The 18,825-nt window shown below is 39.8% G+C and overlaps 1 long non-coding RNA gene across 1 annotated transcript; it reads right to left on the bottom strand.

Moving 5' to 3' along the window:
* Nucleotides 1-412: 412 nt before the first annotated feature.
* LOC112208987 (uncharacterized) lies at nt 413-1,686 on the bottom strand. The gene is made up of 3 exons (XR_002943671.1): nt 1,559-1,686; nt 908-1,039; nt 413-650 (listed from the first exon to the last, which is right to left on the bottom strand). It is a non-coding gene; the product is annotated as an uncharacterized LOC112208987 (long non-coding RNA).
* Between the last annotated feature and the right edge of the window lie 17,139 nt (nt 1,687-18,825).

Here is an 18,825-nt window from a genome sequence, read left to right as displayed (position 1 = left end):
ATTCAGTAAACATTTTTAAAATAAATAAATAAATAAGTAAAGAGTAAATGGATTGTGTTAGGGACCCATGACACAGGGCAATATAGGTTTAGCATTCCTAATCCAAAAATCTGAAATGTGAAGTGCTCCAAGATATGAAATTTTTGAGCACCAACTTGATAACACAAGTGGACAATTCCACACCTGATTTCACATGACGGATCACAGTCAATATACAGTCAAAACTTTGTTTTATGCACAAAATTATTTAAAATATTTTATAAAATTACTTTGAGGCTATGTGTATAGGATACATATGAAACAGTAATGAATTTTGCGTTTAGACTTGGGTCCCATCCCTAAGAGTTCTCATTATGCCTATGCAAATATTCCAAAATCTGAAAAAATTCAAAACACTCCCGGTTCCAAGCATTTTGGTTAAGAGACACTTAATGCGTATCAGCAAATTTTCAGAGAGAGGTTAATGGGAGGAAATATTCATAAAGCAATTGAATAATTCGGCATTGCCTCTGTAGAGCAATGCAGTTCCCTGGAAAACACGAGGCTTATCTTCATGCAGCTTTGCCAGATGGATGTGAAACTCCTCCAGCTGATCCTTGTGGAAACCCATCCATCTCATGTCACTTAAGTGGGGATATATGGAAATGTGACTAGTAAGACAAAAGGAAAACAAAGTTGCATGGAGTATTTGGGATAAAATAGCTTTCTTCCTGTATAGATGTGTTTTTGTCATTGCAAAGGAATCTAACACTGACAAATAAGATTCTTCCACCTGCCTCACTTTCTATTCCAATAGATAGTTGGCAGACTCTCTTTCCTATGAAAGGCATAGGTAAATGCTACTTAGGTAGCAGGTGTTGGAATAATTTACCTAACTATGATTTAAGGAGTATCACAATATTCCTACCCATTCCTTGGGTTCCTTCATGTGGGAGATGCAGACTGGGCTATGTTTGGGACATTGGTCTCTGGGGTTCATTCATCACACTCCAGTATTTCAATCTCAGCTTCCTTTTCTGTACACTTCAACATTATGTAGCTGTAGATGAAAGATCTTTTGGCATGCTGAAAAGGTATGTATAGAAGATAATATAAACATGCATATGCACAATAGGGCTTGTCTCCTTCTCACCCCACCCACAACATGTGCTTCCTGATGTTCAGGTAACTGAAAGGTCAAACACTGTGTCACTGACTGTGTATTAGCTTTTTATAGCAAGAGAGGAAAAGTGATGAGTGTGAATGTCATCAAGGTGGTGTTGGGTAAGCTCACTGCAACAATCCTGCTGCACTGAAAGAATTCTGCTTTAGGGAGGCCTCTGGGTTCACTTCTGCTCAGATGGTGCTGAACTCCCACCAACTTTACTTCTGCTTTTCCAGGCTGACCATTCCCCTCCAGCTGACACGTTATTTCAATGAACAGTGTTGACGCTATTTCCACACCCCAGTTCCCGTGGACCTGGGAGATACCCTGTGTCTTCCCCTGATGAACTACTTTAAATAACCTCACCCTCACAGGCAAGAACACCAGCTTCTGCATACTGTGGAGTTCACCCACCCTAGATTGTCCAATTTCCTCCTGCTCTTTTGCCTCTTCAGGTAATGGAATCACACTCTTATTCTGAATTTCAACTCTTTTCCTCCCTTCCTTCATACATTTCTCTAGAGCTGAAGTGAATCATTATTCTTTGTTTGCAAAGAAGCTTCCTTTTCCTTTATGGAGAGGTCTCAGAATCTCCTGCCTTTCATAAACTTTCCTGATTAAATAAAAGCGATTTCTCTTTTCTTCCTTGTCCTAGAAACCGATTTCCATATTATAAATAAGCACTCAGGTTAGAAATATATATGCAAAACTTCTATTCTAATTTATGCCTTTTCTATGACATCCATATTTCTATATTGACAGATAAGAAATATTAGGAGATTTCAAATATACAATTTTTTTGCATAGCATCGTTAATGGTATTTCTGCTGTATTATTTATGTTGGTTCACTCAGTCTCCCTTGCATCTTTTCTCTCTTTGGGAAGATTGGAAAGTTCAGTTACACTTCCCAGATTCTTTTGATGCTAGAATTCTGTATTGATGAACTCATGAGATATTTGGAATGCAGGAGTGAGCAGAGTCCGTCTCTGTGAAAGTTTTGGAGGGTGCTGTTTATAAGAAAGTCCATGGAAATATGATGTTCCTCCAGCAGCCAGCCAGCCAGCGTCTGTTACATAGGCTCCTGAATATTGAGAGGTGGTGGTGGCAGAGATGCCAGTTTTAACCCCTTATTTCCAGCATAGTTCCAGTGTGGTGGCCTCAGAGAGAATAGCTCTATTACTCCAGTCTGTGTTGTTTGAAGTGTAATGCAATTCCAAAAGGCTAATCTCAGACCTACTCCTTAGACCTTCTACAGATCCTGAAAATATTTTACTTTGTGTGTTACATGTCTTTCCACTTAAAATGACTGGAATTGTTTGTGCTTCTTGTAGAAAACCCTGACTGGGCCAGGTGCGGTGGCTCATGCCTGTAATCCCAGCACTTTGGGAGGCCAAGGTGGGCGGATCACAAGGTCAGGAGATCGAGACCATCCTGGCCAACATGGTGAAACCCCATCTCTACTAAAATTAGCTGGGCATGGTGGCGCGCACCTGTAGTCCCAGCTACTAGGGAGGCTGAGGCAGGAGAATCACTTAAACCTGGGAGGCAGAGATTGCAGTGAGCTGAGATGCTTCTATTGCACTCCAGCCTGGGCGATGAGCAAGACTCTGAAAAAAAAAAAAATCTGACTGATACACTTCCCCATTGCTTATACAGAAAATGGGCTTTCCAGGGACCTCCATCACCAGTCTCTGTATATGGATTCCATCAGCCCGGCAGTCTTATCTCGCAGTCCTCTTGCCAACAGTTTGTTCTCATTACACTGTCTAGAATCTATCAAGGTCTTCCATATTTCTGTGCTTTGAACAGGCCATTTACTCCTAAAAAGTGTCCCACCCCCTTTTTCTTACCCTCTCCCTGCCCTCCCTGACTCCTTTTCTTCTATGTCCAACTAAAATGTCTGCTTTGGTGACCGTAAGTAGTTAAGGCGAAGCTAACGAGTTCTACTGTATCTGGTAGAGAATTCTGTAATTGAACTCATCACACCCTGTTGCCGGCGTGCATTCAGATTTCTTTTATTTATTTTTATTTTTTTGCATTCAGATTTCTATCTCCTCTTCTGTACTGCTAGTTTCTTACGCTCAGGCACGTTATGCACAGTTTGCTCTCAAACATCTAAGAAATTAATGATGACTACTTAATAAAATTTTAAATAAGTACATTGAAATTATTTATGGCTTCTTATTTTCTTTGTATTATTTCTGTTTCTTTTATATTTGATATACTTTGCAGCTACCTGTAAAAATAGTGGCCTCTTGGATGGAAAGGTTGTCTAGCAATGAATCAAGTAAAGCATTAAAACTTTCCACCCTCATAAACAAGATTTACCCATGTTGAGTGGCTGTTCTCTTGCCGACCCACCCCACTTAAAGCCTATACATTTGAGTATGGCCTGAACAAATTCTTGGAGGAAAGAAATTGAATCTGTTTAGCTTGTTTGATATAGATACTGTGCATGGAGGTGAAAAGTATAGCTGGAGGATAATAATTTAAAAATTCATGCTAAGCGAGACTTTCTTATCAGGGGCTTTTCCATTCTGGGTTTGAACAGGGAAGTGGCCATATTTACAGCTTTGTGTGTATCAAGAACAGGGAGTCAAAACTGTCTCCCACTAAGGAGGGCCCAATTACAGCAGAGGGCTGTTATACTGCTTCTGAAAACTGGTATTTCTTTTTATTGGTATTAATATTGAAATATGGCATGGAAATTCTATTACAGGACTTCTGTTAATACTGAAATGTGCAGCTACACTTCTGTATAAAATTTTACTTTCTACTAACTTTCCTGTGCTCTCTGATCATTTTTCTTTAAAACAGCAAGTATGCATTTGTGGGAATGCTAAAGCAAGGAATGTATAAAAGTTTATTTGTCTTTGCTTAACATAATTTGAGAGAATTTAGTTTTTCTGGCAGTATGTGCTTTTAACTTTTTCTAAAAAATATGAACTTGTTGACTATTTCTTTTCATGAGGAGACATGTTTTTCCAAAGAAACATTAAGATGACTTTTTAAAACTGAAAATTGTAACCACCATTTCATGCTTTTATGTTTTCTTTATATTACACCCAAAGTCAAAAGTCAGTAATGAATGCAAAATATTTATTAGGAATGAAGGTATAAATAGGGCCATAATAGAATACGGACAGGTTTTATATTGTTTTCATAAGCAATTCTAAGCTCCCTAAAGAAATATATATTCCCTTCAGAAGAAATGCACACCAAATGTGTTTTCATAAATGTGTTATTTTCACAGAAAGAACATTCCAAGCTGCTTTTACAAACCAGAAATCTTTGCATCTTTGAGAATGAAAGTTGAAATGTGCCTAGTTACTGGACGGTGTGCGATGTATTAGCATCAACGTGTACCGTGAATTTTGGAGCATTTATGTCAACTAAATGCTAACTTTAAGCTCCATATGAGAGACAAGTTATATTCTATGGCCTGAAGATTAACTGAATTGAAAATACAGATTTCTTTACATTTAAACATTTCAGTGGTTCATCCTTTTGTGGCCACTCTGAAGAAGTACAAGAGACTCCCCACACAAAATTTGATTGAGAGGTCAAGACTGGTGATTCCACACATACACCAAGAGAACAGGAAAAGCTTTATTTCTCACATGATGAGAGCTTTTGGGGAGATCAGGGAGCAATTCCCAGGCAGATCCAAAAATGTCTTGAACGAGCCAGGAAAGGAGACTGGTGTGGTGGCTTGAAGGTGGGGCTGGGGTGAGGGTTCCCTGGTGGGGCAGAGCCTTCCTGTGCGTGCGAAAAGACAGCAGCCCAGACAGTCTCATCAGCTTGCGCAGATGTGAGCAAAGAGGAGGAGGGAGAGGTCAGGCTTCAAAACTGTCGGCAATCAAGTATGAAAAATTAAGTAAAGCTCTAATATGATCAGCCTTGGAATTTTCTCCATTGACAATTATTGAGCTCCTTAGCTCAATAATTATGACAGTTGGTAGCACACAAAGCGCTCACTGGTGCAGGCCAGCCTGACGAGCTGAGCAGAATGATACATCCCGTGATGTACCACGCTGGGTCCACAGTCTCCGCCGCCGTGTACTAGCCCTATCACCAAGCCACTTGGCCTGTGCACAGTGTTGCTGTTCTTTTCTTTTTGCAGGGCTGTGATGAGGAATGGGTGGGAGTAAAGGAAAGCACAATGTCTGGGTCACAGCAGATGCACAATTCACAGGAGCTATGATTACATTTTGCTTGAGATTTTCTGAAATGTGAAATCCTGCAGCACTATGGCTAATGTGGATGCCCTAGTGACAGAGCAAATAAAAATAAAATGTACTCTTTGCCAAAGCTGGACATGAGTTAACGTTAGGCTCCTACCCTCACACAGAGGCTGGGAAGCAGGGGCTCCAGCTTCAGGTGTTGCCTGGAACAAACAGTAAATTCTTTTGGCAGCCTTGAGTTTGCTCAGGCAGGCACTTACTTACGGGGGACTGGGGTCACCTGAGGGTTGCGGCCTTCAGGTGTGGGAAACTGTGCTAGTGTTTGTTCAAGTCTTGATAGGCCAAGGTCGGGCCCTAGTGGAGAAGAGAGCTCAGAGGAGGCTGGCTGGATTTCAGTCAAGGAGAGAATCTCTGCCATCCTAAAATGGAATATTAAATAAATGGGTCTTGGAAATTTTATACTAAATTTAAAATTTACTAATTTTTTTTACTAACATAAATGTGAAAAATCTTAGTCCTGTTTAGAGGTAAAAGTCTCAGTACACGAAGTTATTCACATCAATATGAGGTTAACAAAATAAGTTTTCCTTTGTATGGGGGAGTTAGAAAAGTATTTTTAAAAAACCCAAACCTTCATTTTCAAGTAATTATAGATTCACAGGAAATTGCAAAGAAATGTCTAGGAGGTCCTGTGTACCCTTCACCCAGTATCCCCCAATGGTAACAGCTTATGTAATTATGGCACAATATCAAAACCAGGAAATTGACATTGGTACAACCTTCAGAGCCCATTCTGATTTTGTGAGTTTTATTTTCATGTAGAAAAGTTAGTATTCTAATCCTACAGTAAAATGCTGCATCTAAATGCAGAAAAGAGAGAGCCGTTAGTCTTTATTTTTCCATGTCAAGTTTGGGCATGTACCCACGACTTGATACATACTATTTCTGGTACCTTTAATTCTGTCATCATTTTACCCTAGGATCAACCCTTTTCCCCATCCTTTTGTCTTGTTTTACTTTAATTTTTATTTTGACATAATTTCAGAATCACATAAAAGTTGCAGGAATTGTACAAGAAATTCCCACACATATCATTTACCCAGATTCCTCAAATATTTGCATTTTGCCACATTTGCTCTATCCACACTTCTTCCTCTTTATCCATCTGCACACACACACACACACAGTGATGTTGTGGTACAATACAAAATAAATATTTGGTCTCTGTCCTCTGTTTTCTGACACAGAGATCCTAAAACCCTTGTGATTTTTTTGAGCCATGGGGGTGGTAGGTGCATTTTGTTTTCTAATCATTGTTCTTTGACCCAGGATTCTGATGCAGAGTTTCTCATCCCTTGCAATTTCCTGAGTAACAAGAGCACTTTTATTTGAATGCAACAAATCTTGGGGGGTTTCTGGGGGTGAGGTGCACTGGCCCCTAGAAAGAACAAGCCAGAATTAGAAGCTTAGAACTTTAAACCCCATCACCCATCCTCCAGAAAGTGGGGAGAGGGGCTGGAGATGGCGTTGATGACCCATCACTCCTACGTGATGAAGCCTTAATAAAAACCCCTGCACTGTGGGGTTGGGATTCAGCTTCTGGATTGCTGAACACGCGGAGGTGCCTGGAGGTTGCTGCACCCGGAGACACATGGAAGCTCTGCCCCTTCCCACGTCTTGTCCTGTGCATCTCTTCCGTCTGGCTGTTCATCTGTATCCTTCATAATAAGTAGGTAAATATAAGTTAAATATTTTCCTGAGTTCTGTGAGCTGTTCTCACAAACTATTAAACCTGAGGAGAGGGTCCAGAAAACCCTGTGGATAGCTGGGCAGTCAGAAGCACAGGTCACGAGGTCGCCACCTGGGACTTGCCATGGGCTGCTGAAGTGAGGGCATCTTACAAGACTGGGCTCTTCCCCTGTGGGTTCTGCACTGACTCCAGCGAGTGTCAGGATCAAGATAACTTGCAGGACACCCAGTTGGTGTCTGCTGGACAATGAGTTGTTGGCTTGGAGAAATCCACCACACTTTGGTCACAGAACGTTCTGTTGTGTTGACTGTGCAAGGGAAGAAGAAGTGTTGGTTTTTCTGATACACACACACAGATTTTTCCCCTTTACTCCTAAATACTTCAGTGTTTATTTCAAAACAAGAATATTCTGTTTCTTAACCATAGTACAAATATCAAAATTAGAAAATCAACATTTATATAATACTATTATACACCCTATAGATTTTATTCATATTTTGCCAATTGTCCCAATGACATCCTATGCTGCAAACTCATTAAGATATCGTGCTGTTAAGTCTCCTCTAATGCGGAACAGTTCCACCGTGTTCCTTTGTCTCCCATGACACTGACATTTTAAAAGGGTACAGGCCAGTTATTTTGTAGAATGTCTGTCAATTCAGATTTGTCAGCTACTTCCTCACGATTAGATTCAGGTTATGCATTTTTAGCAAAAAGCACTGCATAAGTAATACTGTGTTCTCAGTGCTTCGGATCAGGAGGTAGAAGACGTTCATTTTTCTCACTATTAGTTAAATTAACCTTGATTATTTGGTTAAAATTGTTTAGACAGATTGTCTAGTGTCAAGTTATTTTTTTTCTGATTGTACTTATTAAGCTTATGAGAATATAAGTTTGTATGTCCTCCCCTCCTCCAGTCCTCTAAGGCTTAACTCAAATATTACTTTCCCTGCCTAAAATATTTTCCACTGTCTGCCTACACTACCAAGAACTTAGCTTCATTATCGTGTTCATTGTATTGAAAAGTAGCCATTCCTTTTGCTATGTCACCGAATAGATTAGAAGCCTGTGTCATTAAGGGCTTTATCTTATTCCATGGTATATCCTAGGAAAATAAGAGGTTCTCAACAGCTAATAATTGAATAAGCTAGTAAATGAACAAATGAATTCCAAGGGGTGGAATGAAAAGGTATTATCTTCTCTGTTTTGTAAAGAAGAATCCTGATGATCAGTATAGTGTGATTAAATTATGATGGCACATTCTTAGCGTGGCTATTTGTTATGTAACAATGAATATTATTGAGCTCATTTTATTTGGATCCAAGAGGCTACTTTACTATAACCTAAGAATAGAAAAGAGAAGGGCTTTTTTGCATGAGGATTCACAATCATGTATGAATTAGAACATATTTCATGGCTGCTGATAGTACATAATATGTAGGATATTAGCTAGTGTAACAATAGTGCCAGGAAACAAACAACCCACAACTTAGCATCTTAAAACCACACTTGGCACTCTTTCCATGTGTCTGGGGTCATCTGGGAGCCAGCTGACCTGGACTGAGTCAGCCAGGCTGGCTCCAAGCTTCATATTAGAGGTAGTTACGCTCCACTTGTCTTTCATTCTCCTTGGACCAGCAGGCTACCCAAGACCAGAAGAATAGGGACAGCTCTGTGGCTTGCAATGCCTCCCAGGGCTGATGCTCAGAGCTGGCACACTGTGACTAACACCCATCCACTGACCATGTGCCGAGCCAAACACACGGCCATGCCCAGCCGCACCAAAGCAGGCAAGTCTGCTCTGTCACTAGTCAAATGGCAAAGGGTACGCATCCAAGAAGGGTAAAGAAATGAGAAGAGGAATGGGAAAAAGATAAAGTCTATCATGGGATTACAAACATAAGTATGGATATATGCAGACTCCAAACTGAGAACAGACACAGCCAGATTGCAAATTACATGCGAAATCTCTTGGGCGTTTGTGTGCCTGGGTGTCAGTGTATGTGTGCGCCTGGGCATCAGAGAGTGTGTGCGCCTGGGCGTCAGTGTGTAAGCCTCGGCGTCAGTGTGTGTGTGCGCCTGGGCATGTGTGTGTGCATATGGGCATCAGTGTGTGTGTGCGCCTGGGTGTCAATGTGTGTGAGCATGGGCGTCAGTGTGTGTGTGGGCCTGGGCGTCAGTGTGTGTTTGCCTGGGCGTCAGTGTGTATGCGCGCCCGGGCGTCAGCGTGTGTGTAGGCCTGGGTGTCAGCGTGTGTGCGGGCCTGGGCGTCTGTGTGTGTGTGTGTGCCTGGGTGTCAGTGTGTATGTGCGCCTGGTGTATATCAGCTTTCCTTTGTTTTTCCCTGAGCCTTAGCTGAGTACATATTCCCATTTAAATACAAAATCCTGGATTCCATAGTGACTACATATGTGTGCAAGCTCAGGCATTTAAACACTTTGATTTTCACTGTACACCCAAGTTAATTTACACCACTGTTGTGAGAATTAAAAGTCACACAAGAAAAAACTGTGAAAAGTTAAAAGTGGTATACAACATCTTATTTGTATCACCACTATTTTTTTTCTGTTCAGGACAGGTATGAGTTACTCTCCAGATAGCATGATGAAGCGTAAATACCTAGAACACTGCTACTTAGCTTCCTGAGTGGAGTCAAGATTTACATTAGCTTGTATTGAACGGAAACAATTCAATTCTGTAATTTATGTAATTCTAAGAAAAAACACTAGAAAGTGTTCTGTCAGTCAGGTAATTTCCTAGCAATTAAAAAATAGAAAGTGAGAGAAAATTTCAAAAACAAAACATCCTTCCCTATAGTGTTAGCTTTCAACAAATATTATAGAACTGAATGTTTGTTTGTTGTTTTTGTTTTTGTTTTTTTGAGATGGAGTCTCACTCTGTCGCCCAGGCTGGAGTGCAATGGTGTGATCTCGGCTCACTGCAACCTCCGCCTGCTGGGTTCAAGCGATTCTCCTGCCTCAGCCTCCCGAGTAGCTGGGACTACAGGTGCCCGCCACCATGCCCAACTAATTTTTGTATTATTAGTAGAGACAGGGTTTCACCATGTTCACTAGGCTGGTCTCGATCTCTTGACCTCATGATCCGCCCGCTTTGGCCTCCCAAAGTGCTGGGATTGCAGGTGTGAGACATCACCCCAGGCCAGAACTGAATGTTTAACATACATTTGCTGAGTGCTATTTGAAATACAAATTATATCTTCAAATACAGTGCAATCAAGTAAAAAGCATAATAATTCAGGCAAAGTTCACTAAAAGAGTTAACCTGCATCATAAAGATAAGATAAAAAATATATTTTCCTCAGATATAGCCACACCCCTTCCATTATTAAAGCCCGTAACTACGAAAGTTATGATCTGCTTTTAAGTCTGTATGGGTGTTTTTGGCAACAGAAAACAACTGCTTAAGTCTTTCATAGGAGAATGTGAAATTGCTGCTCTGTTTTGTCATCTAGTCATGACGAGTCTTTATATCAAAACAGCAAACACATCCAAACTATCATTTGACAGATTTCTTCCATCAGGAAAGAAAAGAACAACTATTCTTGGTTTTAAAAGGAGAAAGTATAATGAAACTATTTTCTTTAATAGATTAAAAGACAATAGAGTACAGAGAGCCAAATAGATATTCAAACTCACAAACTCAAGAAAGGCATTTGCTTTCCCCACAGTCTCATTCACCTCAATCTAAAAATGTGCACATTCATAGCCTTCCAATTCTAGATTTGTTTTCTGTGGGTGCCAACATTCCATTCTATTTATTATCAACCATCTTTTTTCTCAGCCATTTTCTTTGTTGTCTTTCTCAGTGAAATGACCATGTAAAGGATAATCAGTTCTTGGTCACTGGTAGAATGAAACATGCCTAAATATGTCCTTCTGATATTCACAGTCATTATTCTTGGAGTAGCTCTCGCTTTTTTTTTTTTTTTTTGAGATGGAGTCTCGCTGTGTCTCCCAGGCTGGAGTGCTGCAGTGGCGAGATCTTGGCTCACTGCAAGCCCTGCCTCCCGGGTTCACGCCATTCTCCTGCCTCAGCCTCCCGAGTAACTGGGACTACAGGCGCCCTCCACCACACCCAGCTAATTTTTTTGTTGTTGTTGTATTTTCAGTAGAGATGGGGTTTCACCGTGTTAGCCAGGATGGTCTCGAACTCCTGACCTTGTGATCTGCCTGTCTTGGCCTCCCAAAATGCTGGGATTCCAGGCGTGAGCCACCGCGCCCAGCGGAGTAGCTCTCTTAAGCCCTTCTCATTCTCAGTCTAAAATGTTTTAACTGGTACCATAAGCGTATGCTCAAGATTGCCTTGAAACACTTGCCCAGATTTCACTTGGTAATCTGCATTTTGCAATAAACATATCTCACAAAAATATGATAGCAAATAGAATAATGCCTACGTGTGTGAAGCTTGCCAGTCCTTCCCTGTTACATCTCAAACGTTTTGGCTGTCTGAAAGTCAACATTAATACCAATCATTTTAAGCATATAGTATAGGTCTCCTCTGGAGCCAAATAAATCTCTAGGGAAAAATGCGGAATGAATAAAAACACTCTGGTTTTCATTTGCAGAGAATGAAATACGTGGGCCTCTAGAACTACACTTTAGATCTCAGAAAGTTTGTTTGCTTCTTTGTAAGTTCCACGTCATTTGCAATATGTGTCTTTCCAATGGCAGGTTCTGTAGGAATAATGAGAATGTCATAAAGCTTGCTTTAAGAATTAGGTTTTGCATCCAGGCTTCATTTCCTACCTTTTTTCCTTCTTTCTGCCCTCTATTCTCTACCCCTCCTCTCTTTATGTTCTTTCCTTCCTTCCTCCCTTCCTTCCCTCCCTCCCCCTTCCATCCCTTCCTTCCTTCCTTCCTCCCTTCCTTCCCTCCCTCCCCCTTCCTTCCTTCCTTCCTTCCTTCCTTCCTTCCTTCCTCCCTCCTTTCTTTCCTTCCTTCCTTCCCTGTCTTCCTCCCTCCTTTCCTTCCTTCTCTTCCTCTTTCCTTTCCTTTTTTCCTTCTTTCCCTCCCTCCCTTCTTCCCTCCCCAAATACAATTATGAGATCTGATTTTCCAAACAACAGATCTGTTATATGCAATGGTGAGCTTATATTTCCTTTTTAAGGGTATTTCAATTTTGTTATCAGATAAGTGAGAGAGAGGGAATCTTATGAGTTCATCTAAATCATTTTCCAGGTCAGGATTAAATCATTATATTTGGTCTATTTTCACTGCCTTTTCTGCATGTCCCCTGTTAAAGGTGAGTGACAGAAATGTGTGCCATGCACTGCTTACTTGGTACTATATTTCTTCGAGCCTACATCTATATATATAGTGGATTTCAATAGTCAAGATTTCTGACATAGCAATGTTTTAAAATGTAAAAACAGTAGACTATCTCTTTGTTGAAAAAGCACATAACACAATTTACTATCTTCACTATTTTTAAGTGTATAGTTTAGTAGTGTCAAATGTATTCATATTGTTGTGAAACAGATCTCCAAAACCTTTTCATCTAGTAAATCTGATGCTCTGTACCTATTAAACAACAATTTATCTTTTCCTCCTCCCCTAGCCCCTGATAACCAGCGTTCTACTTTCTGTTTCTATGAATTTGACTATTTTAGATAGTTTACATAAGTGAAATTTACAGTATTTGTCAATTTGTGACTGGCTTATTTCACTTAGCATAATGTTCTCAAGGTACACTCATGCTGCAGCATGGGACAGGATTTTCTATGATGTCAAGGCTGAGTAATATTCCCTTGTAAGTATATATCACATGTTGTTGCTCCATTCCTCTGTCAATCAACATTTGTGTTGCTTCCACTTTTTGCCTGTTGTGAATATTGCTGCTATTAACATAGGTGTGTGTGCACTGGCTCTCTCATGCAAAGAACAGAACTCACGGGATAGGAACTTCAAATGTTAAATCATCTGAATTAAATCTAGGGCATTAACCTTCTCCATTTTTCTAATACACAATAGAGTAAAATCTGTGGGATTAAATATCCCACCCTACAACTTGTAATGGAGAATAACATACATTTTTTAGATTAAAAATTTATAAATTAAAATATTTTCTATGTAGACTTTCTTTACATGCTGCAGGGCCATTCTTGCACCTCGAAATGGAAATACACGTAACTGGGGTGCGGGTGAAGGGTTGCACCAGCACCTCCCTTCTCCACAGAGGCAAAAACTAACTTCACTTTCTAGACTCACTCCTCTTCAAGATCTGCTTGTTCTAGGTGGCTTCATCATAGAGACTGTTACTTAATCATGGTGCTTTTCTGATTGCAGAAGAGTCAAGAATGACTTTAGGAGCTAATTCTCTGCTATGGCTCCTAAAGTCATCCATAAAATCTCTTTTCCAATTATGCATGTAACCAGTGACTGAACTTAAGGAGTTCCCAGTAAAATGACCAAGTATCTAGGAGGTGCTGGCCTAAAGGTCACTCAAAGAGACACTCCCAGCCGCTGGGGCACTATCAGGACGCATGTTCATACATGGCTTGCACCGCTGGCCACATTGTGTTGCAAATGGTCTAGCTTCTTGTTGGTTTCCCCTTTTAGATCCTAAGATCTTGGGAACAGATTCTGTGCTTAGTTCAAGTAGACATCCCACATGTAATGTTACTGCTATTTAGCCATAAATTTTATTGATAACAGTAAGGTACAAAATTTGAATTGAATTTCTAAACCAATGAAGTTTTTCAAGGGTAATGACCTCCAGCTTGTCATTGTTTGATTATTTATTGATAGCAAACCACTTACAAGGAGGCTCTGATACACAAAATACTCAGAAAAATAGCAACAGATTCCATTGTAAACGAATTTGACGTTGTAAGACCAAGGAAGCAAATTCTAGATATTGATTAAGTGAAAATTGTACAGCATTAGTAAAAACAAATGGCCCTTGGGCCCTTCCAATATTATGTTGACCTTCATAAGTAACATGCCTGCCTAATTGTAACAAATCACGTAGCTTATAAAGCGACTTAGATACTATAGAAAAGTGATATTAACAGGAAGCATTTCTTTTAATGTCTCATGATTAATATTCTGTATATTGAACTATAAATCATATAAATTAACCTATTAATTGAGAATTTTCATTGCTATGTGCGGTTAATAGAAAGAAAATAAAAGTTATTTCCTTGACCCTGCCTTTAGTGATAATCTGGAACTATTAGAATCTCATTTACTCTCCCAGGGCGGTATCCTAGGGAGCCACATTTTCTGACAGGAGAAAACCCTGTCTTGACTGGGAAAGCTACAACTACTGTATCATAAATCAAGAAGCTCTAATGGGCTGGGGGAAGGGAAGCTGCTATAAGGAAACAAAATTAAACTGCTCTTTGAAGGTAGCTCGTGAAGGTAACTAAATCCGTTTATCCCTTCCATGAACTTCACTCATGTGTGTTTGCTGAGGCTGGATCAGAAAACCAATTACAGATGTAGCTTGTGCAGTTTACTTGCTATCACTGAGGAGCAGCCAGTGTCCTAGGAACACTGCTCTGTTATCTCATTAATTGAAGAAACACAACTCAAATGGGAAGTGTGTTTACTTTTAAAGTAATTAAAAGTAATGCCTAAAAAGATGTGGACTTGATATCCACCTGCCTGCCCTTCAGAAACACTGAATGACCCCAAACTTTTAGGGCTCAGGTGTATAAATTCTCACTGGGGACCTCTGAAGGGATTGAGTTAAATATGCTAGGTAGGGTATTTGCTCTTCTAAGATATATAATTAAAAGAAATATTGTCTCAAAACAAATGTTTACATCCTTAGACATAGGAACTTCAACAGCTAAGGAAAGTACAAGCAGTCTTGCAATTGTTTTCTGAAGGTAGAAATGAAGCTTTTGAGCATTTCAGGAACAAACAGGGTAAGGGAAAGGGAACTCTTCCTTATTTCCAGTTAGCTGGGAAATGCTTTCCGCCAGGTGCAATTTCAAGAGCTCTTAGGGTGACAAGAGTATTTGAACTGGTGGCTTTAGTGCATGGTATCTTTTATTCTAGAAAAATAGAGAGATACTAAAATTTTAGATTATAGGTACAGAGGTCCTTAGAAAACAAAAATTCAAGAACACTCCACCAAATTTTCTTAAAGAATAAACTGTTCCCTGAGGTATTGCAGCAATAAGCTGCCTGAATGGTCTGAAATAGTGAAGGTGTTTCCCAAAGTACTTGAACTGCAAGTGAAAAGAAAATAGATTACTTATACATCAAAGCACCTTTGGCGTAAATTACCAAAAGTCAACTGTTCAGTAAATTACCAACAGCCAAAATATAGTATTTGATTACAGCTCCCTTGACATTCTTTCCAGTGTCTGCATTAGAATCCACCGTCTCCATATGAAGGACCTTCTGGGTCAATTTACTTTAAAAATCTCTTAAGGATGCTTTAAATGTAAAAGTCTACCTTAATTTTCTCAAATCATTTGTACTGAGTTACTTACAAAAGCAAAGAACTAATGTATTTAACCTGTTCGTATATATCATATTATATACAAGGATACCAAAGAACAATAAAATACTGAGAGCTGTTAATGGACAATTTGGAATGGGTGTTTACTCTATGTTTAACTCTAACAGTGAATGCCTGTAACATCTTTTTCAAATACTTTAGCAAATTTAAAGTATCATGCTCATGTATTCAAAGTACATAGTACATAAATATCAAGATTTTAAACACAGATTTGTGATCATCAACAAGGGTGCACAGCATTCCTACAGGGTTGATAAAGGAGTATTTTCAAGAATATATCCTGTCAGTAGCCCCTTGGCAGAATGACTCAACCTAGCTTGCAAGATTATGTTGTAGAATGTCTTGACTTCACTGAGTGGGAATAAGAGCTGCTTAAATAATTCTTTACAATAAAATAGCTTTAGTCAACCCTTGGGCATGATTCTTTAAATTCGCTTAAGTATTTGAAAAAGATGTTAGATGTTCCCTGTTGGAGTTACACATAGAGCGAACACCCACCCCAAATTGTTCATTTGCAGGTTCTCAGCATTGTATTGCTCATAACCTTGGAGTTATGTAAAAAGTAAGCAGAGTAGGGAGCGAGGTAGATTTGCCTTATTTTCTATGATTTACTCTTTCTTTCTTTGCTCTCTTGCTTTATCTCAGAAAAATTTCATGGAAAATGAATCTTGGATCATTTTCAATTAAGTCTGGTTTTAGGCCCACTTGGTAGAAAATATCCTAACAAATTAAGTACTGCATGCTTTTTGTAATTAATATCTTAAGTGACATAAGAAAAAATAAATGAGAGGGAAATCAAGTGTTTAAATGTGGGAGACAGGGATCCAGCTGAGTTTCTGGAATGAGACCTCACCCTTTGAATTATTCCTCTATTGTGAATGTACTAGGCTGTTTCCAGTTCCTCTTCTACACATAAACCCTCCTGGGATTGGGATACACGTTAGTACATGAAACCCTTCCATTCTGCACAGCATTTCCCTGAAGACGGCCTTACCTCATTTCACAGATATGGAGACCTAAGCCTCTACTGAATACTGAAATTTACACCTTTTTCTTCTGGCTCCAAAGACTGGATTTTTACCACTATACTTGCCTTAATGCCTTAATTGGAATTAGTTAAGGAAATGGGAACTTTAATGAAGAGATTGACATGATGGATTTGGACTTTTCGTTATCCTTATCTGCCAAAGCAAAAAATGACAGTCTTTGTCAATTTAACTCAACTAAAATTTATAGGGCATTTTCCTTGCTCAGGGCAGTGTGCTCAGTGCTGAAAGTTATGGACAGATGAGAAGATTCATTCCCTACCCTCAAATAATTTATGTCTAGTATGTGGGAAAAGCACAATTAGATTTGACCAATCTTGAGGATACGATATGTGTAAGGCAAGCACTGTATCTTGTCCTAGATATGTTCCTCAGTAGAGAAACATGAAGTGCTGTGGGGCCAGGCACAAGAAAAACTTCATGACCCTGTGAGGGAGGCAGCAAGGAAGGAGTCTGATGGGTCTATGGTGCCTGAGAGAGATGAGAATAAGAATGAGAATGGAAAAGGTGGAAGGGAGACAAAACTAGACCTTCTTTGCTTCCACAACGTTGCTTAAAAAATAAAACTCTTCTTTCATTGTATCCATTTCCTTTGTAAAGAGCTTTTGTATAGTGAAGTCTTCTCTGCCCAAAGTCAAGGTTAACAGTGATGACAAACAAGGGAAAGAATGGGGAAAGCATGGGACGGTTGAACCAGTACTGTCACCAGCCAGAGCTGAAGAAACTGGCATCATGATGTTTAACGTACACAGGGAGGTGAGAAGCCGAGACATGGTGCTCCGTCGCTCCCTGCCCTCTTGCTCTGTGTGCTTCTGAAATCTCCCTGGCAAATCTTCCTTCTCCCCTGTCCCTGCCAGCAGCACTGGTAAACCTGAAGTTCAACATATTTTAGAACTGACTGTTTGGATGAAGGATGGAGTGTATGGAAATAAAAGTGAGTATTGTTCTTGGACTCCCTGGCCCTTATGAGGTGTGTTGAAAGGATCCCCTAAGGCACCAGGAGAAATAAGACAGGACAAGAATATAACCGAAGGGAAAAAGTGAGAGATATTAGTTTGGAAAGGCACATGTACCTCAGGGAGAGAGAGTGTAGAATGGACTCTGGTTTGCGAAGGAAAAAAGAAAAAAATTGGCAGCCTAGGAACAGTAGGAGAAGTTTCCACTTGTGAGCAAGAAGAAAGAATATCATACTAGTTTGTAATGCTTTTCAAGATACATAGAAAATGACCATCAGCTTCTCAATCAGTCCTTGAATTGCTTGTTTCTAACATTTGCTTATATATTAATTTTGTCATTTGAAGATTAGTTTATCTTGACATGGTTTACCATAGGTTAACTGTTTTCTCTTCCTCCTGGTGCTTTGAAAAATTTGGCTATCATATTATCCCATGAAATCACATATGTAGCATCACTGTGCGTTTGCAATGTTGCATGCAGTTTGGAGACGGTTCCATTACGAGCAGAGAACATAGGAGAATGCACAAAACTGATTCTTCTCCAGAATGAATCTCCATGCTTTAACTGCTATAACTTTGTAAAAGAATAGAATACGGGACACAAAAAGAGAAAGGGCAAGGAAGTTGTGGTTGCGAAGACAAAATAAGAAGTGAGCTACTTGAAAATATCAAGAAAGTTTAACTAAATTATTTCCGTTCAATCTGGAGTTTATTAGCCATTATACTTGCTAAGTAAAGTGACATTTTTGAGTATTCACTAAATGACAGACATTTTTCACTGGCGATTAGGAAGTTTTCTCAAAATCTATATAAACTGAACAATATTATTCTCATGTAATTAATGAAGACATGAATCTCTGAGAGGTTACAGAACTAATAATTAGAAGAGTTAAGACTTGAATCCAGGCTGGGCACAGTGCCTCATGCCTGTAATCCCAGTACTTTGGGAGGCCGAGGCGGGTGGATCACCTGAGGTCAGGAGTTCGAGACCAGCCTGACCAAGATGGCAAAACCTCATCTCTATTAAAAGTACAAACATTAGCCAGGTGGTGGCGGGTGCCTGTAGTCCCAGCTACTCAGGAGGCTGAAGCAGGAGAATCGCTTGAACCTGGAAGGTGGAGGTTGCAGTGAGTAGAGATTGCACCACTGTACTGCACTCAAGCCTGGGTGACAGAGAAATATTCAGTTTCAAAAAAAAAAAAAAAAGAAAAAAGAAAAGCTGAATCCAGTCCAGCATTGTGCGACGCA

The sequence above is a fragment of the Pan troglodytes genome, chromosome 3 (genome assembly GCF_028858775.2).
Source record: "Pan troglodytes isolate AG18354 chromosome 3, NHGRI_mPanTro3-v2.0_pri, whole genome shotgun sequence".
Classification (NCBI taxonomy): Eukaryota; Metazoa; Chordata; class Mammalia; order Primates; family Hominidae; genus Pan; species Pan troglodytes.
Note: the sequence above shows the minus strand (reverse complement) of the source record. Positions and strands in the feature narration are given on the sequence as shown.